We start from the raw sequence: 9904 nt of genomic DNA on the forward strand, positions 1-9904 counted from the left end.
CACTCTGTCTGGTTCCTGTATGGCTGTCAGAAGCTTCTAAATGTGTGACGCATGCGCTACAGGTGTGCCAGCTGCCGTCATGAAATTTCTGAGGCGCCACAGGGCTCCAAAATCATGCACCACTCCAAAGGCGTACCTAGAGTCCGTGCATATATTAGCTGACTTACCCTTTGCCAACTAACATGCTCTGGTCAGTGCTACCAGCTCAGCGACTTGTGCTGAGTGAGGTGGGCCAAGGGGTTCAGCTTCTATGATTCCTTCGTCATCTACAACTGCGTATCCGGTGCACAGGTCTCCCGATTCCGTCTGTCTGTGGCAACTACCATCAGTGTAGAAGGTAAAATCTACTCCTTCCAGTGGGTTGTCACTGATGTCAGGTCTCGCAGTGAAGGTCTGGTTCAGGTATTCCATACAATCATGCATATCAGTGTCTGCACTAAATCCTCTTTCACCATCGTTCTCATCCTCCACCCTTTGTGCATGACCAGGCACACTCGGCAAATAAGTTGCAGGATTTAGTGTGCTGCACCTCTTTATGGTGATGTTTATAGGGGCCATCAGAGACAGTTCCCACTTTGTAAACCAAGCGGATGATACATGTCTGGTTTGGGTGGAGTTTAGCAAGGCTGATACGGCATGTGGTGTATGGATGGTCAAGTCGTGTCCTAACACTATGTCCTCACTTTTACTTACCAACAAAGCTATGGCTGCAACACTTCGCAGGCAAGTGTGGAGAAACCATGCTACAGTGTCCAACTGTGCACTGTAGTAGGCTACCGGTCTGCTGGCATCACCATGTTTCTGTGTTAAGACTCCTGCCACACACCCAGCGCTTTCAGTACCGTACAACTCAAAGGGCTTCTCGTAATCTGGTATCCCCAATGCTGGTGTTTGTGACAAGCACTGTTTTAGTTTCTCAAACGCCAGTTCGGACTCTTCTGTGTGAGAGACCAGTTCTGGTTTGTTCGAGTAGACCATTTCTTGCAAAGGTAGTGCAGGAATAGAGAACCCCGGAATCCAATTCCGACAGTACCCACACATTCCAAGGAAAGTGCGGATCAGTTGCTGAGTTTGCGGCATAGTCATGTCGCGGATGGCCTGTATTCTATCGGTGTTGAGGTGCCTAAGTCCTTGCGTCAGTGTCCCAAGTATTAAACCCTAGTACGACACAACTGCAACTTATCCTTTGAAACCTTGTGTCTTGTCTGGGATAGATGAAACAGAAGCTGTTTAGTGTCTGCCAGGGACGACTCAAATGGGTCAGAGCACAACAACAAGTCATCAACATATTGTATTAGCACCGACCCACTCTCAGGTTGAAAAGATTGCAAACAGTCAAGCAAGGCCTGGGAGAAATACTTGGGCTGTCAATGAAACCTTGGGGGAGACGGGTCCAGGTTTACTGTACTCCCCTGTAGGTGAACACAAAGAGGTATTGGCTGTCAGGGTGAAGAGGGACAGAAATAAATGCAGAACAGAGATCAATGACAGTGAAGAATTTAGAGGTGGAGGGAATCTGCATGAGGATGACAGCTGGATTGGGCACTACGGGGAATTGACTCTCAACTATCTTGTTTATCCCCCTTAGATCCTGCACTAGCCTGTAACCCCTCCCACCACTCTTTTTCACAGGGAAGATGGGACTGTTGGCTGTGCTGGACGTCCTGACTAGGATGCACTGCTGTAGCAGCCGTTCTATGATGGGGTATACTCCTAATTTCACCTCTGGTTTCAGAGGGTATTGTGGGATTTTTGGAGCTATCCTGCCACCTTTTATTTGTACTACTACTGGGGCTACATTCGCCATCAGTCCAGTGTCCTGTCCATCTTTGGTCCAAAGGGAACCCGGTATTTGCAAGATCATTTCCTCTACCTGCGATGGACATGTGTCTATAACAGTGGAGTGTAACATTAGCCTTTGAGGGGTGTCTAATATATCTTGTACCTCCTGTGCATGGTTCTCAGGGATATCTAAGAACACACCCTCAGGGGTACAGTATATGACAAACCGCATTTTACACAATAAATCTCTACCAAGTAGATTAGTTGGAGCCGATGCAGCCAACAGGAAATAATGTTTGGTTTGCAAGGGCCCTATCGTAATCTCTGCAGGTCTACTCAAAGGGTATTGCTGCACCTTTCCCGTTACTCCCATTGCCGAAATCATTTTACCCATGGTTGTTACAGCTGCGGTGGAGCTTAGCACTGATCTGGCCGCCCCTGTGTCTACAAGAAAAGGTAGTGGTACACCAGCTATATCAACCATGACCTCAGGTTCATTTCCAAGACCAGCAATCAATTTCACCAGCTGCAGACTACAGGTATGACCTTCCTCTATTGTGTAGTGGGACCCTCCAGGGAATTGGCAGCTAACATATGTTCGGGGGATAACTGTGGGCTTTCGGGGGTCTGCCAGTCCCTCCTCGGTGGGTACCTTCTTGTTTCCCCTCTATGCGGCTCATAATCCCTTCTATGTGTTCCCTGATCCCAACTATGGGCCTAATTCTGAGTTGATCGCAGCATCAAATTTGTTAGCAGTTGGGCAAAACCATGTGCACTGCAGGAGGGGCAGATATAACATGTGCAGAGAGAGTTAGATTTGGGTGGGGTGTGTTCACACTGAAATCTAAATTGCAGTGTAAAAATAAAGCAGCCAGTATTTACCCTGCACAGAAACAAAATAACCCACCCAAATCTAACTCTCTTTGCAAATGTTATATCTGCCCCCACCTGCTGTGCACATGGTTTTGCCCAATTGCTAACAAACCTGGTGCTGCGATCAACTCAGAATTACCCCCTATGTGTCTGGTAACGTGGTTCGTATTCAGGTCTAGAGGGTCTATATACGTAATGTGTCCCGTTACTTCTACAATCCCTTGCAAAATGCCCTTTTCTCTTGAAAAAGAAACATATTATTGACCGTTGCTTACCATCAGGGTTCTGGGGTTTAGGCTGATGGGACTTCCCTGTAAGAGCCTGTATACTTACCATCATCAGCCTATCCCCTTGCGACTCCCTGTGTTTACTGATGTTGCGATCCTGCTCGATGACAGACTCTCTTAGTGCAGCTACCGTGATACCTCTCCAATTTGGCAGAGAGGTTTGTACTCTGGTCCTCAGTGCCTCCTTCAATCCATCCATTAGTACAGAGACAGCTACCTCCCTGTGGTTGGCATTCTCCTTAATATCCTCTATCCCAGTGTATCTAGCCATTTCCTGCAGTGCTCTATGGAAATACTCGGATGCCAATTCACTGTCCTTCTGTCTTATGGAGAAAATTTTGTTCCACTTAACAACAGCAGGAAAATACAATCCTAGTTGTATGTTAATTTGCCTTACATTCTCCTGGTTGTACTCATCAGTGAGAGTCAATTCTACATCTAATTTACAAACAGTTATGAATTTTGGGATGTCAATATTTGAAGGTAGACTCACTCTTAGCACTGTCCGACAATCTTTGTTCGTGGGCTCATGGGCATTGCCCAATTCCTTAATAAATTTCTGGCATCCAACTAGATCTTTTCTGGGATCGGGGAATTCTGACATAATTGACCTCAGTTCTGATTGGGACCAAGGACAATGCATTGCAATGTTCCTGATGGGAGTTACTCCCTGATTATCAGTCTTCCCATTGGGGACTGCAATCACCCTGACTGGGTTTAGCTCAACCACTTCATTTCTGTTTCTCTCTATAATACGGGGAGCTATTGTCACTGTATAATGTATGGTGCCGTACTTACCGGTGGACACGACCTCACTCACCCCTCCACTGGGGGGCATCGCCACTGCTCTCACTGGTTGGGCCGTGCCCACCTGAGTGTCCTGTAGGGTAGCTGCTAGAGAGAGTGCTGATATCGTGCTAGGCTCGTCGTCTTCCTCACTACCTTGGGGAAAATTAAAAATGGGATACAACTTGCACGGGTTAGGGTTAACACATTGATTATGCATATTGCTATCTTTTACCGACGTACCATTGATTGCAGCCAATTTCTTCCCATCTACATATGGCGGTGGTGGTGCGCTCACATTTACCTTCCTGTCAGGTTTGGAACCTGCTGTGCGAGCCAGTTCCCTTTGTACATCTCGCTCTTGTTGCCACAGATTTAAACAGTCAGTATGTCTGATCCTCTGTTTCCTAGATTTGATCAGACATATCCTAATACTTATTCTCTGTAGTACCTCTGGTTTAAAACTACCCATCCTAGGAAATGATGCCCTATCATCAGCAGTCATACATGCCCATTCAACACAAAAAGCCTCAGAGTGTGGAGCATACTTCCCACACATTATCATCCTTGCTGACCCCTTGGGATGCAGCTCTCCAGCCTGAACCCTAGCTACCGAATGCCCCCGCTTGTGCAATTGGATCCCATTGCGGACTTTTCAAACACAATCCCCAAATGCACAATACGAGTAGACGGTGAAAGTCAACCTAGCACTTTCACTCGCTCCTGCCCATGCTGGCCTATACTCTGACCCACTCCACCAGTGGAAAACCCGGTGTACCCAACCTTGGACTCCTATCAGACCCTTCAGCACCGTAATTTCTTTCAGTGGAGGTTCTGTTGGAATATTTTCCTGAGAGAGTGAGCGAAAAATTCCTTTTCGGTATCTTTCCACTGGAATTTTTATAGGGTGAGAAACAGAATATCGATCACCCTTTCCAATGGATGTCCACCATGGAGATTTCCATTGGGATTCATCTGTTTTATACTCCACAAAAAGCTTGGTCTTAACAAGGTTTCTGCACACAGGGTACCGCATCAGCAGAATGAAGCTCTGGTGACTTGGTGCTACAACATGCTGGTCAGATTTGATGGCCGTCACTCAAACTCTGTCTGGGAGATCATCAGTGGTGATGAAGCCTGGATCTACAGTTTTGACCCCATGACCAAACAACAGTCAGCCCAGTGAACCCTAGTTGGAGGTGCACCACCACAGAAGTTCTGACAGGTACCAAAACATTTGTGCAGTAGTGCAGTATCACTTGGGACTGGTACAACAACCAATACCTACCGCAAGTGCTGGAAGTACAGTTCAGACCTGGCCCCCAGTGACTTCTTCATGTTCCCTCAAATCAAGTGCAAGATACATGAGATTCATTTTGAGTCACCGGAAGCTGCAGTGGAGACCTTCATACAGCATGTAGAAGAGATACCTGCTTCGGACTGGTCCAGTTATTTCACCAAGTGGTTTGAGCGCATGCAACTTTGCATAGACTCCTCTGTTGAATACTTTTAAAAATTTAATGTTTACTTTGTAAATATGATACTTTTAAAACTTTTTTTCCGGAATCTTACTGCAGACCCCTCATAGGCTGTACCTCACTGGTTAAGTAACTGCACTGTTCATACAGTAGTTTGAATCACATGCTGGTGTGTGCCTTCTGTACTGTATGTAACTCTGCAGTATCAAAACCTGAGCACGCATCATTTCCAGCATCTTTTACAGTTTTGCTATCTGGCAAATTGACCCAGTGATTTAGTCACAACATCAGCAAGTCTGCATCTGTAATACCACTGGGCTTGGCAGGTGTCTATGTGGTTGGAAGAGGTATCACAAGTGTCAGGTGGCTATGTGATGGGCAGGGGCGGAACTGTGGGAGGCAGTGGAGTCGGCTGCCGGCAGGCTCCTGACCTCAAGGGGGCACTTCTCCTCCACTGTCTCCCGCTGAAGATCGCTCACTGCTACTTTTTTTAAATGACTCTTACAGACGGAGGAGCTGTGTCCGTGACATGGGAGCTGCCTCCTGTATATACAGAGAGCTGGCACTGGCTGCAGCTAGGGGGAGCTCCAGAGCACAGCTCCTCCCGCGCCCTTCCAGTTAAGCAAGCCAGCCGAGTGAAGCTCTCTGTTCCTCCATCAGGCTGATGATAGCCAAAGGTAGGACTGGCCTCAAGCTGCACTGTAATGGGGAAGATGTAGTTGGGGGTGCTGGGGGGGCTTTGATAAATGTTGGAAGCACTGTGTATTGTGTGTGCATGTTTTAAGTGAGGTGTGTGTGTGTGTGTGTGTGTGTGTGTGTGTGTGTGTTTTTAAGGAAAGTTGTGTGTTCAAGTAAAAGAGGCATGTGTGTGTGCAAGTGAGAGGCATGTGTGTGTGTGTGTGTGTGTGTGTGTAAGTGAGAGGCATGTGTGCGTGTGTGTGTGTGTAAGTGAGAGGCATGTGTGTGAGAGGCATGTGTAAGTGAGAGGCATGTGTGTGTGTGTGTGTGTAAGTGAGAGGCATGTGTGTATGTGTGTGTAAGTGAGAGGCGTGTGTGTGTGTAAGTGAGAGGCATGTGTGTATGTGTGTGTAAGTGAGAGGCATGTGTGTGTGTAAGTGAGGTGTGTGTGTATAAGTGAGAGGCATGTGTTTGAGAGGCGTGTGTGTGTGAGAGGCATGTGTGTGTGTGTGTGATGCATGTGTGTGTAAGTGAGAGGCATGTGTGTGAGGCAAGTGTGTGTAAGTGAGAGGCATGTGTGTGTGTGTAAGTGAGAGGCACGTGTGTGAGAGGCAAAGATTAAAGGAGGCATTTGAGCATTTCTACAGGACCATGGGGTCATTCCGACCCATTCGCATGCAGCGGTTTCTCGCTGCGGTGCAAACGGGTGCGGAAAGCGCATGCACAACGTTGCCCGGGGACAGGTCGCTGGGTTAAGTCACGCCTACCGACGGAAGCGGTCGCAGAGGCGAATGCTAAGAAGATTGACAGGAAGGAGGCATGGCAGGGCGGATCCGGACCGTTGGAGACCGTTTTCGGGGAGTGGTGAGTAAAACGCAGGCATGTCCAGGACAACGGAGGGCGGAGGTGTGACGTCAAAGCTGGCCCCAGCATCGCAGAGATCGTCGCACAGGGTAAGTATATCCAAGGCTGGTCTATTTCTGCTTGAATTTTTTTTAGCTTAGCAGGGCTGCACAAGCGATCGCAGCCCTGCTAAGCTAAAATACACTCCCCATAGGCGTGGACTATTGATCGCAGAAGCAGCTAAAAGTTGCTGGCTGCGATCAACTCGGAATGACCACCTATGTACAGAGCACACACCTGGTCTGGGTACACGCTACCTTACAAATATATGGAGGGGTTTGTGTGTGTGTGTGTGTGTGTAAGTGAGAGGCATGTGTGTGTTTAAGTGAAAGCGGCGTGTGTGTGTTTTTAAGTGACAGAGGCATGTGTGTGTGTGAGTGAAAGAGGCATGTGTGAGAAGCATGTGTGTGTTTTTAAGTGAAAGAGGCATGTGTGTGTTTAAGTTAAAGGCGTTTGTGTGTTAAAGTGAAAGCGGCGTGTGTGTATGTTTAAGTGAAAGAGGCGTGTGTGTGCTTTTAAGTGAATGAGGTGTTTGTGTGTTTTTTATATATATCGGCACACCGCTGCGCCAAAGCATCTCCATCGAGACCTGCTGGCGGGTGAGGGAGCACTGTAGGTGTACTATAAAGGTATGCTGGTATCTGTTTTTATTGTAATGACTGACATGGAGTGCGTCCACTTTTTATGTGTATCTATATTACTATTGGGAAAGGTACCTGAGCACGCTACTACTGTTCACCCTGAGTGTCGGATAGTTACATATGATATGTGTGTGTATATGTAGGGGGGCACCAACATTTATCATGCCTCCGCGCGACTGGGACGAACTTACACCACTGGTGATGGGCCTTTCTATAAGATGTTTTTCCCGTACCTTATTTGCTGTATTTGGTTCAGAGATCTAGGACAATTGATAATGTGCTGCAATTAATTCTGGATAGAAGGAGGTTTTTGGATACATAGAAATTAGAAATTAGAGCATCACAATATTATAACTGGAGAAGACAATCACACTGAAGAGTAAAATCACCTTATGAAAATAACATTTACCTACAGTTCACAATACATTGGACAACTGAATAATTCAAAATTCAATCAAGCTAATCACAGATACATGCATATTCCTACAGATAATGTTGCAAAGAAGACAATGAAGAAGATTTAGAATATAATTTGCATGAAGAATAATTGCTATTTTTCTAAATGTCCCTAAATGAATAGTCCCAATCTCACAGCAATGTATGTTGGAGCTCAAATATCCTACAGGACCACAGTATTTAAAATGGGGGCTAGGGTTTACCCTGTACTTTTTGCACAAGTGGATAAACAGTAACACTTGCTTAAAGAACTGTAGATCCTGAGTCTAAACACGTGAACTTTCATGTTAGGATGAACAGTGTCAATGTATTCCAGTTTCCGCACAGAGATTTATGTAGCAAATGCGCACTTAGGCCCTCATTCCGAGTTGTTCGCTCGCTAGCCACTTTTCGCAGCAGTGCACACGCTAAGCCGCCGCCCTCTGGGAGTGAATCTTAGCTTAGCAGAATTGCGAACGAAGTATTCGCAATATTGCGAAAAGATTTTTCTTTGCAGTTTCTGAGTAGCTCGAGACTTACTCTTCCAGTGCGATCAGTTCAGTGCTTGTCGTTCCTGGTTTGACGTCACAAACACACCCAGCGTTCGCCCAGACACTCCCTCGTTTCTCCAGCCACTCCCACGTTTTTCCCAGAAACTGCAGCGTTTTTTCACACACTCCCATAAAACTGCCAGTTTCCGCCCAGAAACACCCACTTCCTATCAATCACACTACGATCAGCAGAACGAAGAAAAAACCTTGTAATGCCGTGAGTAAAATACCTAACTTTTGAGTAAAATAACTAAGCGCATGCGCTCTGCGAACATTGCGCATGCGCAGTAAGCGACTAATCGCAATATAGAGAAAATCGGTAACGAGCGAACAACTCGGAATGACCACCTTAGTTTCCAAACAAGCAGCTAACTCAGTTTCCTTAGCAACTAACTCAAAGAGAAATGTTTCTGTATCTCTTATTCCAGGCAAAAAATGTATCTATACCTTTCATCAAAAGAATAAGTGTCTCTACACTACTTAGCACAGCATTCAAATAAGGGTCACTCTGTATAATTGTTGGTCTTAGGCCTAGCAGCCTTCCCTCTCCTTATGATTATAGGGTGTTGTGTATGTGACAAATAAAATGGGGTTCAGCACTCACCCTCCTGCAGTCCATCACAAACACAGTCTATGTAACGCACTCAGGTTCTCCATGTTGCTCCGAGCCTAACACTTGTCACCACTTAGTGAGTTCAAACCTTTTCAAGATGGCCCCAGCATCCGCTCCTCTGCTCAGGCCTGGCTGTGTCCGGTCCCCAGCTGCGGCACCTCACGCCCACTCTCCTGGCTCTCACAATTCCACGGAAGCATTTCACTGCTTTCACTCTGCAGTGCAGCTCTCCACCGTCTTGCGTGACCACATGACTTTCGTCGCTTTCCATTCTGCCTTCCATAATGGCTTCTATCCAATACACGTGTCACCGTGCTCTTCTCCCCACAAGGCTCCACTTGTGCTACACCACTTTGGTCCATTAGCATCCTGCCACCTCACAAAACAGGACATGTGACCTTTCTCTGGTCCATGCCTTAACCCCCGCTGTACCAGACAAATAAACTCTCTGGTAGTAATACTGTCATTTAATATTTAAAGGGGCATATATATGATTCACTACAGGGTGCCACATATACATAATATCTAGAGGATCCTGGACCGCATCTTTCAGTACACAGACATCCTGGAGGACAGCATTACTTTTTTTATTGAGAGAAAAAAAATAACAGGAGAGTAAGCAAAAATGTTCTTAGTTAATAAATGTATATTTTTCTCACATATTGCCCTAATTGCTCCAGATCTTCTACTGATTCATAGTATTTCATTTTTACCATATGCATGTAGTCATATTTGTTTTCTTAGTTACTAGCTTAGTATTTTAGGGAAAATAAAAAGGTGTGACACAGTGCACCTATCTTATTTAAGTATACCTGCATACATGAATTCATTGATTCATGTGATGAGTCATGGAAAGTAAGAGGAATCACCTTTTGCA

This window comes from Pseudophryne corroboree, chromosome 2, assembly GCF_028390025.1.
Source record: "Pseudophryne corroboree isolate aPseCor3 chromosome 2, aPseCor3.hap2, whole genome shotgun sequence".
Classification (NCBI taxonomy): Eukaryota; Metazoa; Chordata; class Amphibia; order Anura; family Myobatrachidae; genus Pseudophryne; species Pseudophryne corroboree.